At 38.8% G+C, this 19,603-nt stretch overlaps 1 protein-coding gene across 2 annotated transcripts in view; it reads right to left on the bottom strand.

Annotated features, from left to right (window-relative positions):
* The window catches only part of LOC139751195 (trans-1,2-dihydrobenzene-1,2-diol dehydrogenase-like), a 52,166-nt gene extending 41,697 nt beyond the window's left edge, over nt 1-10,469 (bottom strand). The window contains exon 1 of one of the 2 annotated variants that reach the window (XM_071666364.1): nt 10,334-10,469. The gene's annotated coding sequence lies outside the window, so the exon portion shown is untranslated. Of the gene's footprint in view, nt 1-9,959; nt 10,086-10,333 lie in introns of those variants that run through there. The other variant, XM_071666373.1, reaches the window with a different exon arrangement.
* Nucleotides 10,470-19,603: the final 9,134 nt, after the last annotated feature.

Genomic DNA, 19,603 nt, shown 5'->3' with positions numbered 1-19,603 from the left:
TGCATTCTATCAATATCCCTTCCATGTGATCCAAACAATTTCTAAGCCATTAATTTTACCAACTCTGACACTACATCCCTTTCCCCCTCTCTGAAAACCCTCTTCTCTTATATAGTCTACTTCAACATTACTTACTCCATCCTATCTGCTGACACCACAAATTGCCTAAAGATAGCTCATTTCAGTGGTCTGTTTCCCATTTTTCTCTACTTTTTTCCAGATCTATGCTTCTCACCAACAGGTCTAGGTTGGCAGAATCATACTCTCCTCAGCTTTCATTTTACATTAGTAATCACATTTTCCCCTCCATAATTCTTACCAAGGATTGAACCACATTCTGCCTTGGACAGCTTCCTTTCATTTTATTTTCTTAGTGCCACGTTTACAAATTTCTGAAGCCATTTACAGGTACTTAAATTCCCAAGCCTCTTCCTACAGTTCATTTCCCCATCCTAACACTGCACTTCAGGTCACTGATTTCATTTCATCAATTCAGGACCACAAAGTCTACCACTCCACTCTTCCTCTCAAAGACATTTATCTAAAACTTCCTTCTTTTACACACAGTATAAAACTCACTTGCCATCAATATTTCTCTTTACTTTTTAACAGCAATACCAAATTGTCTCTCCAAACCAGTAAAACTTTGCTCCCTCTCTTCCTATTCCTTCATCCGTATGACTGTCCCATCCATTGATAAAAGCTGAAAAGCTAAGATGCCATCATATAGCCCTGTCTCACTCCTACACTTTTTTGGGGGAAACTCAATTATGTTACCATCCATGGTCACACATGGTTTATCTTTATGAATGACTTTTTGTATCTAGCACATTTTCTTCAACATCATCAGATATCAAATTCATTACATAATGCAGTCAAGTTCACTTTAATTTGTGACTTTTTTGCTTCATGAATGCTGCATATATTTTCCTTTTTCCAATATCTTTTCTGCTCCTTTCTTTATAAAGAAGATTTGGTTTACATACCCTCCACCTTTCCTGAAGCACCATACTTTTCAATTCTGTTGTCTTATTTACCCTTAAAAGTAACAATTATCCTAAATACTTTATCTGACATGTTCAATAAGCTGATTTGTGTAAAATTTTATTGTCATCCTTAATATCTTTTATTCTAAACAAATGTATTGTCATTACTCCAGTTCATTCATCAGGCACCCACTTCAACACATACAGAGCTCCCTACCAATCACTAGGGTTATGTTTCTAGAAGACCCCATGGTTAGCAAGGTACAAGGCCTAAGGGAAATGGTAGGTTAGGGATAGTGACCCTAGAGATAAATTCCTAAAGTCCTACAATGAACACTTGAAGATAAAAATAAATATACTATACTTCAAAACCAACATGCATATTCTATAGGAATATAAAGAATTGATGGACAATACTTTAAGGAAAATATATGACGGCAGTATGTCCCAAAAAGCAGCCAGCCAGATATGCGCAAAGAAGGTTACGTATTTATGACGCTCCTCCTGCCTGACCCTAGAATGGTGGTCCGTCAGACAGACCATAAGCAGCTCATGGCCATATAACATTTGCCCAATACATGGATAAAATATTTTGGTGATGTTTTAAAAACTATGGATACTCAAAACATGGTGCCATGCTTGGTAAAATGGGATACATTATTTTGTGTATACTCAAAACTGTGGGTGAATAAACAAAGTTGGCAATGGGACCTTTGTATATAATTTGAACATCCATTCTGCTACCGTATCAACTTCATTCTACGAGTTATCCCAAGGGCCCTTCCCATTTCTAACCTTCTAAAGGGAGTTTTTACCTCATCTTTGGATACTGTTTCATGCATTTCCTTCTATTTCCATGTATGGCATCAATGCCTCTGTTCCACCCTTTGAAGCCATCAAACTTTGAACTGAGAGGTTTTTCAAGATCCAAGAATGAAGGGATCCCTAACTGTCATGCAAAATGTTCTGAAACCATGGCCTACAAGCCACAGACAAGCCCTACAAACCACTACATCATAAGCCCTAATTCAGTCCACTGACAGCACATCATCTCTTGCAAAACACACTACTCCAATTCATTGTATCCAGTGCATTTATTTCAACATCTTGAACATGCAGGTATTAACTCTCCAAAGCCTCCTTCACTCCATCATTCCATATCCTTCTCAGATGCCCCCTAAATTATCCTTTCTGTATGCCCAAGCAACTTCACCAAATAACTGATGGCTCTCTGTCTCAACTGTGCTCACCACTATACCTCTCTTTGTCATTCATAATTATATTTTTTCGATTACAGTGACTAATATAACAAAGGAAAACAAGCCCATCATGGCCATCTTGTGAAAGGAATATAGGAAAAGAAAAAGAATGAAGAAATTAATCAGAGCTCCTCATGTGCTTGTAGGCTTGACTTTTAAAGGTAGAAAGGATGTAAGAAGGGGGAAAAATGTGGATAGTCTCCACACAGAAACCATGGAAAGCAGCAACCAGATACTGGTTACAGGGCGAAGCCTTAATAACAGGGATACAAATGGAGAGCTCATACAGTTATGGCCAAAACAATACAGTACCTGTTGAAAAGGGGGAAGACAGCAACATAACAGCAGACAGAGAGGGATGGTGTGGGAGAGATGATGCCTAAAGAATCAAGCTGGAAATCAATTGATTCCACTTTCTCTGTAAAGGAGGTAGAAGATATGCAACTCCTAAAATGTGAGAGGTACTCCAAACTGGGCCAAATGTGATCACTACGGATATTGAAAAGCCATTCACAAGAGAAATAACGTCAGCGCCTATACAAAATCCCAACTTCTGTAAAGCTAATCAAGTAATGTTGAATATGTGCAAGTTTGAGTTTAGAATGGACGACGTAGTAATGCTCAGCATGTTTATGTTATTGCAGGGATGAACTGTGGAATTTAGATATTGAAGTAAGGGGAGTGACATAAAAAAAGATATTCATTATACATTTATTATACTTAATTGCTGTCTCCTGTGTTAGTGAGGTAGCGCAAGGAAACAGACGAAAGAATAGCCCAACCCACCCACATACACATGTATATACATAAATGCCCACACACGCACATATACGTACCTATAAATTTCAACATATACATACATATACATACATATACATTTCAAGCTAGAAGTTTCAGTTTTCTAAATTATTTCTTACATTTTTCATACGCATATATATATGTGTGTGTGTATGTGTGTGTATGTGTGTTTATGTACGTATATATGTGTGTGTGTGTATATATATATATATATATATATATATATATATATATATATATATATATATATATATATATATATATATATATATATATATATTATCCCTGGGGATAGGGGTGAAAGAATACTTCCCACACGTTCCTCACGTGTCGTAGAAGGCGACTAGAGGGGACGGGAGCGGGGGGGTCAGAAATCCTCCCCTCCTTGTATTTTAACTTTCTAAAAATGGGAAACAGAAGGAGTCACGCGGGGAGTGCTCATCCTCCTCGTAGACTCAGATTGGGGTTCTAAATGTGTGTGGATGTAACCAACATGTGAAAAAAGGAGAGATAGGTAGTATGTTTGAGGAAAGGAACCTGGATGTTTTGGCTCTGAGTGAAACGAAGCTCAAGGGTAAAGGGGAAGAGTGGTTTGGGAATGTCTTGGGAGTAAAGTCAGGGGTTAGTGAGAGGACAAGAGCTAGGGAAGGAGTAGCAGTACTCCTGAAACAGGAGTTGTGGGAGTATGTGATAGAATGTAAGAAAGTAAATTTTCGATTAATATGGGTAAAACTGAAAGTTGATGGGGAGAGATGGGTGATTATTGGTGCATATGCACCTGGGCATGAGAAGAAAGATCATGAGAGGCAAGTGTTTTGGGAGCAGCTGAATGAATGTGTTAGTGGTTTTGATGCACAAGACCGGGTTATAGTGATGGGTGATTTGAATGCAAAGGTGAGTAATGTGGCAGTTGAGGGAATAATTGGTATACATGGGGTGTTCAGTGTTGTAAATGGAAATGGTGAAGAGCTTGTAGATTTATGTGCTGAAAAAGGACTGGTGATTGGGAATACCTGGTGTAAAAAGCGAGATATACATAAGTATACGTATGTAAGTAGGAGATATGGCCAGAGAGCGTTATTGGATTATGTGTTAATTGACAGGCGCGCGAAAGAGAGACTTTTGGATGTTAATGTGCTGAGAGGTGCAACTGGAGGGATGTCTGATCATTATTTTGTGGAGGCTAAGGTGAAGATTTGTATGGGTTTTCAGAAGAGTGAATGTTGGGGTGAAGAGGGTGGTGAGAGTAAGTGAGCTTGGGAAGGAGACTTGTGTGAGGAAGTACCAGGAGAGACTGAGTACAGAATGGAAAAAGGTGAGAACAATGGAAGTATGGGGAGTGGGGGAGGAATGGGATGTATTTAGGGAATCAGTGATGGAGTGCGCAAAAGATGCTTGTGGCATGAGAAGCGTGGGAGGTGGGTTGATTAGAAAGGGTAGTGAGTGGTGGGATGAAGAAGTAAGATTATTAGTGAAAGAGAAGAGAGAGGCATTTGGACGATTTTTGCAGGGAAAAAATGCAATGGAGTGGGAGATGTATAAAAGAAAGAGACAGAAGGTCAAGAGAAAGGTGCAAGAGGTGAAAAAGAGGGCAAATGAGAGTTGGGGTGAGAGAGTATCATTAAATTTTAGGGAGAATAAAAAGATGTTCTGGAAGGAGGTAAATAAAGTGCGTAAGACAAGGGAGCAAATGGGAACTTCAGTGAAGGGCGCTAATGGGGAGGTGATAACAAGTAGTGGTGATGTGAGAAGGAGATGGAGTGAGTATTTTGAAGGTTTGTTGAATGTGTTTGATGATAGAGTGGCAGATATAGGGTGTCTTGGTCGAGGTGGTGTGCAAAGTGAGAGGGTTAGGGAAAATGATTTGGTAAACAGAGAAGAGGTAGTAAAAGCTTTGCGGAAGATGAAAGCCGGCGAGGCAGCAGGTTTGGATGGTATTGCAGTGGAATCTATTAAAAAAGGGGGTGACTGTATCGTTGACTGGTTGGTAAGGTTATTCAATGTATGTATGACTCATGGTGAGGTGCCTGAGGATTGGCGGAATGCGTGCATAGTGCCATTGTACAAAGGCAAAGGGGATAAGAGTGAGTGCTCAAATTACAGAGGTATAAGTTGTTGAGTATTCCTGGTAAATTATATGGGAGGGTATTGATTGAGAGGGTGAAGGCATGTACAGAGCATCAGATTGGGGAAGAGCAGTGTGGTTTCAGAAGTGGTAGAGGATGTGTGGATCAGGTGTTTGCTTTGAAGAATGTATGTGAGAAATACTTAGAAAAGCAAATGGATTTGTATGTAGCATTTATGGATCTGGAGAAGGCATATGATAGAGTTGATAGAGATGCTCTGTGGAAGGTATTAAGAATATATGGTGTGGGAGGCAAGTTGTTAGAAGCAGTGAAAAGTTTTTATCGAGGATGTAAGGCATGTGTACGTGTAGGAAGAGAGGAAAGTGATTGGTTTTCAGTGAATGTAGGTTTGCGGCAGGGGTGTGTGATGTCTCCATGGTTGTTTAATTTGTTTATGGATGGGGTTGTTAGGGAGGTGAATGCAAGAGCTTTGGAAAGAGGGGGCAAGTATGAAGTCTGTTGGGGATGAGAGAGCTTGGGAAGTAGTCAGTTGTTGTTCGCTGATGATACAGCGCTGGTGGCTGATTCATGTGAGAAACTGCAGAAGCTGGTGACTGAGTTTGGTAAAGTGTGTGAAAGAAGAAAGTTAAGAGTAAATGTGAATAAGAGCAAGGTTATTAGGTACAGTAGGGGTGAGGGTCAAGTCAATTGGGAGGTGAGTGTGAATGGAGAAAAACTGGAGGAAGTGAAGTGTTTTAGATATCTGGGAGTGGATCTGGCAGCGGATGGAACCATGGAAGCGGAAGTGGATCATAGGGTGGGGGAGGGGGCGAAAATTCTGGGAGCCTTGAAGAATGTGTGGAAGTCGAGAACATTATCTCGGAAAGCAAAAATGGGTATGTTTGAAGGAATAGTGGTTCCAACAATGTTGTATGGTTGCGAGGCGTGGACTATGGATAGAGTTGTGCGCAGGAGGATAGATGTGCTGGAAATGAGACGTTTGAGGACAATGTGTGGTGTGAGGTGGTTTGATCGAGTAAGTAACGTAAGGGTAAGAGAGATGTGTGGAAATAAAAAGAGCGTGGTTGAGAGAGCAGAAGAGGGTGTTTTGAAATGGTTCGGGCACATGGAGAGAATGAGTGAGGAAAGATTGACCAAGAGAATATATGTGTCAGAGGTGGAGGGAACGAGGAGAAGAGGGAGACCAAATTGGAGGTGGAAAGATGGAGTGAAAAAGATTTTGTGTGATCGGGGCCTGAACATGCAGGAGGGTGAAAGGAGGGCAAGGAATAGAGTGAATTGGAGCGATGTGGTATACCGGGGTTGACGTGCTGTCAGTGGATTGAATCAAGGCATGTGAAGCATCTGGGGTAAACCATGGAAAGCTGTGTAGGTATGTGTATTTGCGTGTGGGGACGTATGTATATACATGAGTATGGGGGTGGGTTGGGCCATTTCTTTCGTCTGTTTCCTTGCGCTACCTCGCAAACGCGGGAGACAGCGACAAAGCAAATATATATATATATATATATATATATATATATATATATATATATATATATATATATATATATATATGGTGTGAATGGGATGGTCTTGATTAGGGCCTCAGTTGCTCATGCCACCTCAGCTAACATAAAAATAAAATTTCAATAAAAAACCCTTTCAAGAAAGTACAGAAAAATATGGATGAATACGATGTTTATATCTGCTTGCAATGTTAAATGAATGAGAGGCATGGCCAAAGGCTGTGCTCTCATCTTATGCCATCCTCTGATTTTGAAGATTTACACTTTCTGAAGAGAGTGCCATACCATGTTCGAGCATATTACACCCAAAAGATGTAATGGCAAGAAGAGAAATCATCAACATTTAATGAATTCCTAAAGTTGTTAGTAGAAATATCATTCTCCTACAAGATCGATGTAAGAAAGGAGCTAATAGTGGCTCATCAACTAATCTTGAGAGAAAGAGCTTTCCATGTGAATATTCAGTCATGTGTTTAGGGGTCTTTACTCCTACAGCCCAGGCTGTAGGGCTTCAGTTGGAAGCTGCAGCCCTCAGGCCTTTATGCCCCAAGAGGTTGGTCTGATACACTTTGTGGGTAGTTGTCCAATGTACTCTTAAACTTCTCAGTTGAGCATCTCATGTTGTTTCTAATGATAACTGGCAAAGTGATGAAATCCTTGGCCCTGGATGCTTACAGTGCTCTCTCATTTTGTACAATGACTGATTATTTTGTGCTTGATTATCATATACAAATTGTATCCCCACAAAGAAACAAGAGGAAAATGTGCCAACAGGAAAAAAGACCCTCATCCAGCAAGTTAGTCCCACTCTACACTTCGACCTATCTTTTCAATTAGCAGTGAAATATTTCTATTCTACAATCAGCAGCTTACTAATTCTTAATGGGTATCATATATCATTTGAACTGATTTTGATTTTCATTAACTGGCATAAATTTCAGATAACCTTAAAACATAATCTTTAGTCTTGCTTTTAATGCATCTACCTCAATGTATTCCCCCTATAAGGGTGCCCATACACTGTCTCAAAAAAATAAACAACACAGAACCAAGAAACAGAGAAAAGAAGAGAGGGTGAGGAGAAAATGTCAATGTCCAAAAAGGTAATGCCTAGAATATGTAATCACATTAATATATGTAAAAATCAAATTAAGTCAAGAATATGATACACCAAACCCTAATCAGATAAAAAAAAAAAAAAGGATATGTATCACTGGTAGAGCAAAACAAGCCAGAATGAAAAAGTAGAACATCCTCACATGTCTACAAGAAAAAGAATTTTGAGGCAGTGTAGTTTTAATAACAAGAGGACAGAGAAGTCATTGCCAAGTGGAGGATGCTTACTGGTGAGTGGGTGGGACCAGGCCAAACCAGTAGTCTACAAGCACCAGAGATGAGGTTAGTGAGGAATTTTAGGCACTTTTTTCACTAGAAAATGGGGGTTAAGAGATTTCTAACCAATAGCAACTCAGGAGATTCTTTTAAGTCTAAAAGGATGATCCTGCTCTGAAGAGGAACTGCAGTGAACTAGAGCAAATATTCAGTAAAAACAGTAAAGAAACACCTAGTGTGGTACAAAAAGTTTTCAGACATGGGCAATTTCTAATAGTGGAAAATTCTGCTACAAAAAACAGACTAGAAAAACTTAAGATTCCCAAGAAGACAGAGTGTCATTGAGACACAAGTTCCTATAGTTTACACAGGAAAATTTCCTAAATCAGCATGTTGATGAGCACATTAGAATTGGAGGGTTGATAAGCCATCATTACTAAAACTTATCTTTGCAGAGCAACATGAAAATACTAAATATGATTAATCAACTGGTATCTGGTAATACTTGAGTCTGACTCTAGTAAATGGGGATAACAAATAGGGAATTAGGCTAAACACATACTCAAAGATCTGAACAATTCCTTTAAGAGAAGAAGCCGAAAAAAGCAGCATCATAGCTAAAATATATACAAACATTACAAAATGTATGAAATCTAATATGAAGAATTAGAACACTAGTATCATTAGTTTTAAAGTAAAAGAAGGTTTGAAAAGAAAGAGATATTGTTCAACAGTTATCACAAAGCAAAAGTAGCATAAGGCTGTAAATGGAGGAGGCTTAGGTGACATCAACCACTATAGAAAGGGTTTGAGAACAATGATTAACATTATAGTGAAATAAGGTGGAGAAACTTTGGAAGAATATTGCTGATAAAGCTAGGGAAAATCTGAAATCTTTTCCACAAACTCATCAAGAGTTAATTGTCACTTAAAGAGCAGCTCATGAGGTTAAAGATTCTATAAGAAAATATCTAAGGATTCAAATAACATATTCAAAAGCATATTCAAATTAGAGCACACTAACTTAATGGACCCCCTACAATTTAAATAATGGAGCAACGGTATATAATGAAATGATACCAACAGTGAACAGTTCTTCAAGAGATGCTAGAAATTCCCAAATCAGCACCATTAGAATCCTTAAACTGTGCACAGTGAATATATAATGTGGGATTTTACGTGCAGCAATTGCAGCGCCATCAAATTTTCATTTTTTTTTTTGCTTTCATAAAGTGGGCTGGGCTTACAAGTAGAGGGAAATTAAAGGTATAAACTCTTACAATCAACAGTGAACAGTTTAAGTAGTGCTTTCGTTAAAATCTTACAAATAAGTAACGAACAGAAAGGAAGACTAAGCGTGCATGTTTGAATATTAATTGGACACTATCCGCTGGACGCGAAGGCAGACTGAAAAAAAAAAAAATTACGTGGCACTTATTAGGATTTTATAGATTTATTCCGTTCGTACGTCAAGGCAAAAGAAGCTGTCAATGTAACACAACTTGTCTGTAGAGAGTAGGAATGCCTAATTCTCTTTCTTCTTTTTTTCTTTTAAACTAACCGCCATTTCCCGCATTAGCGAGGTAGCGTTAAGAACAGAGGACTGGGCCTTTGTGGAATATCCTCACCTGGGCCCCCCCTCTGTTCCTTCTTTTGGAAAATTAAAAAAAAGGAAATCTTTCTATATTATAATATTCCAGTGAATGTCGTCGTACTTCTTATAGTTTCAGACCGACATGCATAATTTTTAGCTCCACTGTATGGCATCTCTCAGAACCACGTACGTTTACATTCCTACTATTTGAATAAAAAAATAATGGTTTCCCTACACAAAAATAATGGCTTCCCTACACAAAAATAATGGTTTCCCTACACAAAAATAATGGTTTCCCTACACAAAAAGATGGTGATCAAATACTCTATCGTATCATGTTTTTATGATCGTTTCCAACTTAAGTTAGATTCGTCCTTTGGGGACCTAAAACTCACCCTCGGTTAATTAGAAAGATAATTTAAAGAAATTATATACATCCAGGTCCATTTGATTTTGTAGAGGATATTCGAATATTGTAAACCCACTCGACTGAACTCGATCACCGGGAATTGCCAACACGACACCTGATAAAACGCGTCTACATAGAGGCCTAAATGACTTTCAATGAATATATAGAAAAGAAATCTGCTGTAGCTCCCTTCCTAATATATGTATGATCAATGACAATCAAAGAAATTTGTGCAGGAATGCTGATCAGTTACATCTTGGAACATGACTATGCTTTACCATCCCTCAAACCAATTAGTTAAACATCAAATATAAAATGAAATAAAGGTCCTTTTTAAAGATAAAACGCAATCATTCTCACCTTTAAGTACGGATGAAGACACAAGTCACCTTCTACCGGCGTTGCTAGGCGAAGTAAGGAAGTGAAGCGCTAATTCTGTATGTTGCAAACTCTGGTGACGCAGGCTAGCAGAGCTACCAAAAGTTGCTAGATAAGAATGAGATGGTGCTAACCAAATATACCTAAAAGTTCCCTTATTCGCAAACTAATCTACGTTACTGTGCGTGTCGTATCGCTGTCCATTCAGGGAGTGGCCCTACAATAAAACGACAATGATATATACCAGAACCAGTTCTTATTTTTATTATATTACAATAAATAATTTCTATCGTGTAAACTGCCGCATCTCCATGATGGCTCTGGCGAACACTCTGATATACGTCATTAGCTCTCCACGTCCCGGATTGACAGATATTCTTCTAATTCATAGTTATAACAACACTTTTCATGTCTAACAACCTGAAGTGTAGTTAAGAGAGTTTAACATCAATAATTCTAACGAAAGCTGAGTTTTATCTCGAGGAACATCAACTATAAAACACAAGAAGCAATCTAGACTCTTTTTAATGCTATGCATAACTAACTACATCATGGATTGGATGATCAGGTCTGGTCACCGACCTATGTAAAAACTGACAAAAGGACAAAAGTTGAAGAACTTGAATAAGTACAAAGAAGAGCTACAAAATTAATTCCAGCTCTTAGAAACTTCCCGTGTGTAGAGTTACTGAAAATATCAATTTTGGCTTAAGAATAGACTTCGCAGTTATTTGATATAAGTTTACTAAATTCTGAACCAATTCAACACGGTAAATCATGAAGATATTATTTCTAAATACGAAGCAAGAAAGTTTAGAACAAATTGAATAAAACGACGCCGAAAGATGCAACTTCTAATGTGGGCAAAAATTTGTCTTGCAGACAGAACCGTCGAACGCTGGAAATAGTTACCATCATACAACGTTAATGTAAAGATCGTGTGGATAAGCGTGCTCTTATGCACTACGTCATCTTGCACGTCATCCACTTACACCTCTATTTCACTTCTGTTGTCACTATGCTCAGTATAATTTGCGTCCACTTCCATAAATCTAATTTCTCATATCACTCACATAAAATATTACCTACAAGATCTATATATTTGTTATCAAAAACAATATTCTATTACCCTTTTGTGAGAGTACAGAATAAAAATGGTCAAAAACAATATAATTTAGTTTGTCATAAATACTATTTTCTTTGTATATTGTGTAAAGAAGAAAACGTATATTCTTTAAATTTGATGGGTAACTATACAGTTAAAGGGTTCTGTTGTTTGCTAAAGTCCTCTAACATCAAGATCATATTATGTATACATTTTTGGGAAAAGAAAACATATCTTTATCACTTGCAATTCATACACATAGAATCCTTTTATTACTATGAGAGTTATGGCTTAAAATATTTAAGCCATATCCATCTTTAATTCTTTTCCTATTCTCAAGGGGTGGGTACAGAACAAGCAACTTCTCACCTCTATCTCATACATTTCTTTAACTTAATTGCAGTATGATATGGAGAAAACATGCGTCTTATCTGATATAAAATATTCCTCTCGTAATTTCACTTTGCACACTAAGCTCATTTGTCAAATGAGACCTACGTCTCTCAAAATTCCGACTCACACATTCCCATTCTTTCTTATTTGATGATGCTCAAGCAAAGAAGTCAGTTGTGGCTTCAGTGCTCTTAGGGGTATGTTTGTATCTGTCGTCCATCCTATACTGATGAGGATATTAAAAAGAAGAGTCATATGTGAAGGTTTGAATTCTCCAAGTACTTCGTTATCAATGCATAGTTGACAGCAAGAACAGTCTGTCCAAACAGATCATATATATATATATATATATATATATATATATATATATATATATATATATATATATATCATAGGGTGAATCATAGGGTGGGGGAGTGGTTGAAAATCCTGGGAGCCTTGAAGAATGTGTGGAAGTCGAGAACATTATCTCGGAAAGCAAAAATGGGTATGTTTGAAGGAATAGTGGTTCCAACAATGTTGTATGGTTGCGAGGCGTGGGCTATGGATAGAGTTGTGCGCAGGAGGGTGGATGTGCTGGAAATGAGATGTTTCAGGACAATATGTGGTGTGAGGTGGTTTGATCGAGTAAGTAATGTAAGGGTAAGAGAGATGTGTGGAAATAAAAAGAGCGTGGTTGAGAGAGCAGAAGAGGGTGTTTTGAAATGGTTTGGGCACATGGAGAGAATGAGTGAGGAAAGATTGACCAAGAGGATATATGTGTCAGAGGTGGAGGGAACGAGAAGTGGGAGACCAAATTGGAGGTGGAAAGATGGAGCGAAAAAGATTTTGAGTGATCGGGGCCTGAACATGCAGGAGGGTGAAAGGCGGGCAAGGAATAGAGTGAATTGGATCGATGTGGTATACCGGGGTTGACGTGCTGTCAGTGGATTGAATCAGGCATGTGAAGCGTCTGGGGTAAACCATGGAAAGTTGTGTGAGGCCTGAATGTGGAAAGGGAGCTGTGGTTTCGGGCATTATTGCATGACAGCTAGAGACTGAGTGTGAACGAATGGAGCCTTTGTTGTCTTTTCATAGCGCTACCTCGCACACATGAGGGGGGAGGGGGATGGTATTCCATGTGTGGCGAGGTGGCGATGGGAATGAATAAAGGCAGACAGTGTGAATTGTGTGCATGGGTATATATGTATGTGTCTGTGTGTGTATATATATGTGTACATTCAGATGTATAGGTATGTATATTTGCGTGTGTGGACGTGTATGTATATACATGTGTATGGGGGTGGGTTGGGCCATTTCTTTCGTCTGTTTCCTTGCGCTACCTCGCAAACGTGGGAAGAAATATACATATATATATATATATATATATATATATATATATATATATATATATATATATATATATATATACATATATATCAACTTGTAAAGAATGTTTAGAAAATGTATATATTTGTAAAACAGAAATTCAAACGAGAGTCAATAGGTGCAATTCGAATTTCCAAATTTTCTAATAGGTAAGGTGTACGGAATGAAAATGAAGTCTTTTTTTTGTTAGGAATTTTAACTTTATGATAGAATTACAAGTTCTGTTACTCTGTATTAACATCTATTGATTTCTGAAAAGAAAAACGATCGAATTTCGTCGTCTAAGCTCCATACTAATTCTAAGTCATGAGATGGACGAGTCTTTTTGAGCCACAAGAACATCAAAGTTTGGGGAATCCAAGATCCTTGAGGCGAGCATCAGGTGCGTTCATGTTGGAATAAGCACAAACACCACCTCTGGACCGGAATCGTGAGTGGAGGTTATAGTTAGATATGAAAAATGGACTCGTGAGAACATCATTAGACAACTGTGTCTCATAGAGAAGCAAGCTATTAGGAGAGGTACTTAGATGGTGTTCAACAGCGAAGAGGTTACTAGAGAGAGAGAGAGACGACGAATGTTGGTATAGTGCATAGAAAAAGAGGAAGATCTCACAGTGAGGGAAGGGTCGTGGGAGGGGCCAGAGCCCCTCCCTCTCGTTGGCAGTGGAGTCTGGCGGGAACCAAGAGATTCTTAGCACCCCATCCATGATGCCGGGGGCTGGGGAGCTATAGACTTAGTGAACGCCTATCATAATGATGCTTATACATGTTTGCGTCTTCAGGTGATAACAAGAGGACGTATGTGAAAATAAAGAAGCGAGGTTTAAATAAGTGTATGGTGCTTGTAAGGAGAAGATGGCAGGACTAGCCTGGTAGTTCCGATTTGATGAGACATTTCGTAAGACCAGCACTCATGACATGGAGAGTGGAAGATGGTACTGGGCATTACTTTAAACGCTCCTACGTCACAAGACGGTTATACCACCCTGACGTCTGCTGTCAACAGCCTACTACCATATAGACACACACATACATACATAATCAATTCAACCACTTTAGGTGGATGAACAGCTGGGTTAACTGTGTACCGGCTGCCGCAACCACCAGGAGGATTCGACCCTGGGCGGCCTGTGAATGCGTCGCGGTCAGGAACGCTAACTGTTACACCACGGAGGGAAATACATTACTTTATAGTTTGTTAATATCAATAGTAATACAAGGGAAGGTGGAGAAACATTTGGTAGTTACATTACATCCCCAAATAAATTACATACACACTGAGGTATGTCACTGAGACAGGATACAGTGTAATGCAAAGTCGTTAATACTAATTGTAATATGACAGGTCAAAAATTAAGTTACAAATGGGACATACAGTCATAGAATATACCGGCACTGAGAACGTTGTTTACATTCACAATAATACATAGAAATTTACGGTACATAACATATCGTATAAGTAGTTACAGGCATTACATGCGCTTACATAGCTTAGGAAAAATTTTGGATATAGTGTTACAATGTTTTCAAGAATATTACTATGTCATGAACGGTATTTCAAATACTCAGGGAAACAAACAAAACAATCTACAAATACCTTTCCTGATGTAAACAATTGTAAATATTTCTTGTGTACAATAGCCCCAAACAACGGAAAATCAAGGTCATGTAAGGGAAGAATAAATTGTATATCTTAAATAAAAATGTTTTGTGCGAAAGATGATTTCAAAATGAAAATACAATTTCAAAAATGAAAATAATGTAAGTCAAATGTAGTAAGCAGAACCAGGAAAGCGACAGGCAACATAAATTAACGGAAATAAATATCGACGATGAAGGTGAAAGTTAAAGAAAAAAACAAAACAACAACGTAAAATTGTGGTTACTGACCATCATTTTCGGTGTCGATTTCCTGGTGAGAGTCGGCCTCCACGTTTAAGGGTTTAAGAATCTATTTTTCTCTCACTGTAAACTTTTTTTTTCGTCTAATTCCTCTTCTAAACCTCCGTTCACATTGCACTGGCTCACTCACCATTGTTTCTCTTTCCTTCTCACTCCATTCTATCATTATCCTAGGAATCCTCAGGAAATGGAGCAATATCAATAATAATGATGAAAAGTTATTGAAATATGTGAAGGAAAGTAACTGAAATATGTGATGGAAAGTAATTGAAATATGTGAAGGAAAGAGGAGCTGAAGTTAACCATAAACAATATGTGAAGGAAAGTGACTGAAATATGTGATGGAAAGTAATTGAAATATGTGAAGGAAAGAGGAGCTGAAGTTAACCATAAACTCCTTGTGGGAGTAAGGCGACTCTATAAGGGTAAACACCAAGAGGGGAAACGGACCTAGTATTTATTACGAGGGGACAACGAACCTAGTCTCGTATTACACTTCCAGCCTAGCCCTTTTTTCCCCCTTGTCGATTCTAGCACTTGAAATCCGTTGGTTTCATTGGGATTTAAGCCAATCAATTGCCAGGGGTCATTAAAGTCATTAAGGTCATATAACCACCAATTGAATAATTATCAAACACCTTCCTTGGGTGTCGAATATAATTACTTTTAAGTCCATACACGCCCTCACACCTTGGTTGAACTTGTGAGATGGACGATAATGTTGTTATGTATGTAGTGTGGTAGTATAGATCTTCAATATAGAAGTCTGGTGAACATTAAGGACTCTATATACATATATGATACGTGTGGCTGCTGATAACACTTAGAAAATATAGTGAAAATGTTGGTGGTAGTTTGACTTAGGTTCTTTGTCGGTGTGAAATATAAAGGAATATATATGTGTAATACATCTATCCTACACATCTTAACTTGAATGTAATGTTTCCTTTTCTTGCTATTTTCTTTTTATTTCAACAATGTCGCTTGTGATTTCTCTCAAAGAAGATTCGTATGAATTCCGGTATAGATATATTTACCATACGACAATATGATGTTATACTTCAAAGTGGAAATGGAGAGGCCGTGCTAGGCTAAGGTCAAGCAGATCTTTAAAAACAGAGAATGTATATAGATAAAGAGAAGAAAACATAAATAATTTAGACCCTCCTCAACAAGTTGTATTTATAGTTTACAAGCTATAATGATTAAGATACGTAGTTATTTGTTCACATTCAATATATCCATCAATACATTTGCTGATGCTCTGATAAATTTCGTTCATTCATTAATGTATATTTTTTCTTGAGAATCTGTTATTGTCATCGATGTGAACAGAAAACGGAATCTTAACCAAGATGATAATGAATCATGTTTAAAATTTCTGACAACAACAAATTTTCCCTACATTAAAAAAAAATTGCAATTACGGGATTCGAACCTGAATACTACTGAGATCACAAAACATTTTCATTTCTATAACTCGTCATCAGGTCGCTGCCATGTGTCCCCATGTGAGTGCAAGAAGGCAATATCGAACACTGGGAGCAAGGTGGCAGTTCTCTCACACAACATCAGTTCCCACCCACCTGGCGGTGATGATATGGTCCTCTCTCTCTCTCTCTCTCTCTCTCTCTCTCTCTCTCTCTCTCTCTCTCTCTCTCTCTCTCTCTCTCTCTCTCTTCTCTCTCCTTACAGGCCCATCTCTACGCTGACTAATTAGACGCGGTTGGGAGAGGGGAGAAAACATGGGGTGGGGAAGGGGGAGAATTGGAAGAGATGGGGTCGTGTGTGTGTGTGTGTGACTTACGACCCACACACGACCCTTGACCTAGCGTAGCGGTGGCACTACCACACCAGTGAGAGAGGTGTTGCCAGAACCCCGTGAAAGACGATAGATGTCAGTCATACGAAAATACGACCATTTTAACGATGAGTTTACTGAAAGCAAAACTCCGTAACGAAGCGTTTTGGGATTTTAACCTCTCTGGTAACGCTGCAAAAGCTTAGCGCATTGTAAGGTAATACTGCAGAAGGTTAGCGTGTTTGGTAATAGTGCAGAACGTTAGAACTCTGTTAACACTGCAGGTTGCACAATAAGTATGGTAACACTGCTGAAAGTTAGCACAATGTTTGGTAATACTGCAGAACGTTAGAACAATGCTTGGTAACACTGCAGGTTTGCACAATAAGTATGGTAACACTGCTGAAAGTTAGCACAATGTTTAGTAATACTGCATAAGGTTAGCACAATGCTTGGTAACACTGCAGTAAATTAGCACAATCTGTTTGGTAACACTGTAGAAGGTTAACACAATCTGTTTGGTAACTGTGCAGGTTAGCACAATCTATTATGTGGCAACACTGCAAGGTAGCACAATGTTCAGTAACACTGCAGAAGGTAAGTACGCACAGTCGACGGATTGATCATTATTACTCCCTCGTTAATGGTGTAGTGATTAATCAAATTTCTGTCTAATGCATACGCCCTTAACGAGCGTTTTGATATACAGGATGTTTATATTACACAAAACCTAATGAATTGTCACAAAAAAATAATCTGATGGGTTGTTAAGTCATGTAACTGTTATATCTGGCGGGCTATTAAGTCATTTGACTCTTACAGCTGACAGGCGGTTAAGTTACGTGACTATTATTTTTGGCGGGGCTCTTAAGCCACGTGACTATTATACCTGACGGGCCACTACGTGACTATTATTTCTGGCGGGTCTGTTAAGCCACGTGACTATCATATCTGACGGGTCGCTAAGTCACATGACTATTATTTCTGGCGGGGCCGTTCAGTTCCCTAACTATTACATCTGGCGGGCGGTTAAGCCACGTGTGACTGTTTGAAAAATGACGCGCAGCTCAAAATTCTGTGAAATCTCGTAAATTAGCGGGAGTCAAAGGTCATCTAGCGGGTCAAGGGGTGAAGTTAGGCACCATGTGGTACCAGGGTCCGCTCTGATAACACCATCTGACAACATTGTTGTATCCACACCTCTTCCCAAATATATAATATATATTATCCCTGGGATAGGGGAGAAAGAATACTTCCCACGTATTCCCTGCGTGTCGTAGAAGCGACTAAAAGGGGAGGGAGCGGGGGGCTGGAAATCCTCCCCTCTCATTATTTTTTTTTTTTTTTTAATTTTCCAAAAGAAGGAACAGAGAAGGGGGCCAGGTGAGCATATTCCCTCAATGGCCCAGTTCTCTGTTCTTAACGCTACCTCGCCAACGCGGGAAATGGCGAATAGTTTGAAAGAAAGAAATATATATATATATATATATATATATATATATATATATATATATATATATCAACTTGTAAGGAATGTTTAGAAAATGTATATATTTGTAAAACAGAAATTCAAACGAGAGTCAATAGGTGCAATTCGAATTTCCAAATTTTCTAATAGGTAAGGTGTACGGAATGAAAATGAAGTCTTTTTTTTGTTAGGAATTTTAACTTTATGATAGAATTACAAGTTCTGTTACTCTGTATTAAAATCTATTGATTCTGAAAAGAAAAACGATTGAATTTCGTCGTCTAAGCTCCATACTAATTCTAAGTCATGAGATGGACAAGTCTTTTTGAGCCACAAGAACATCAAAGTTTGGGGAATCCAAGATCCTTGAGGCGAGCATCAGGTGCGTTCATGTTGGAATAAGCACAAACACCACCTCTGGACCGGAATCGTGAGTGGAGGTTATAGTTAGATATGAAAAATGGACTCGTGAGAACATCATTAGACAACTGTGTCTCATAGAGAAGCAAGCTATTAGGAGAGGTACTTAGATGGTGTTCAACAGCGAAGAGGTTACTAGAGAGAGAGAGAGACGACGAATGTTGGTATAGTGCATAGAAAAAGAGGAAGCTCTCACAGTGAGGGAAGGGTCGTGGGAGGGGCCAGAGCCCCTCCCTCTCGTTGGCAGTGGAGTCTGGCGGGAACCAAGAGATTTTTAGCACCCCATCCATGATGCCGGGGGCTGGGGAGCTATAGACTTAGTGAACGCCTATCATAATGATGCTGATGACTGTTTGCGTCTTCAGGTGATAACAAGAGGACGCATGTGAAAATAAAGAAGCGAGGTTTAAATAAGTGTATGGTGCTTGTAAGGAGAAGATGGCAGGACTAGCCTGGTAGTTCCGCTTCGATGAGACATTTCGTAAGACCAGCACTCATGACAAGGAGAGTGGAAGATGGTACTGGGCATTACTTTAAACGCTCCTACGTCACAAGACGGTTATACCACCCTGACGTCTGCTGTCAACAGCCTACTACCAAATAGACACACACATACATACATACTCAATGCAACCACTTAGGGTGGATGAACAGCTGGGTTAACTGTGTACCGGCTGCCGCAACCACCAGGAGGATTCGACCCTGGGCGGCCTGTGAATGCGTCGCGGTCAGGAACGCTAACTGTTACACCACGGAGGGAAATACATATATTTATAGTTTGTTAATATCAAT

The sequence above is a fragment of the Panulirus ornatus genome, chromosome 1, assembly GCF_036320965.1.
Source record: "Panulirus ornatus isolate Po-2019 chromosome 1, ASM3632096v1, whole genome shotgun sequence".
NCBI lineage: Eukaryota > Metazoa > Arthropoda > Malacostraca > Decapoda > Palinuridae > Panulirus > Panulirus ornatus.
This window is presented reverse-complemented; position numbering and strand designations above follow the sequence as displayed.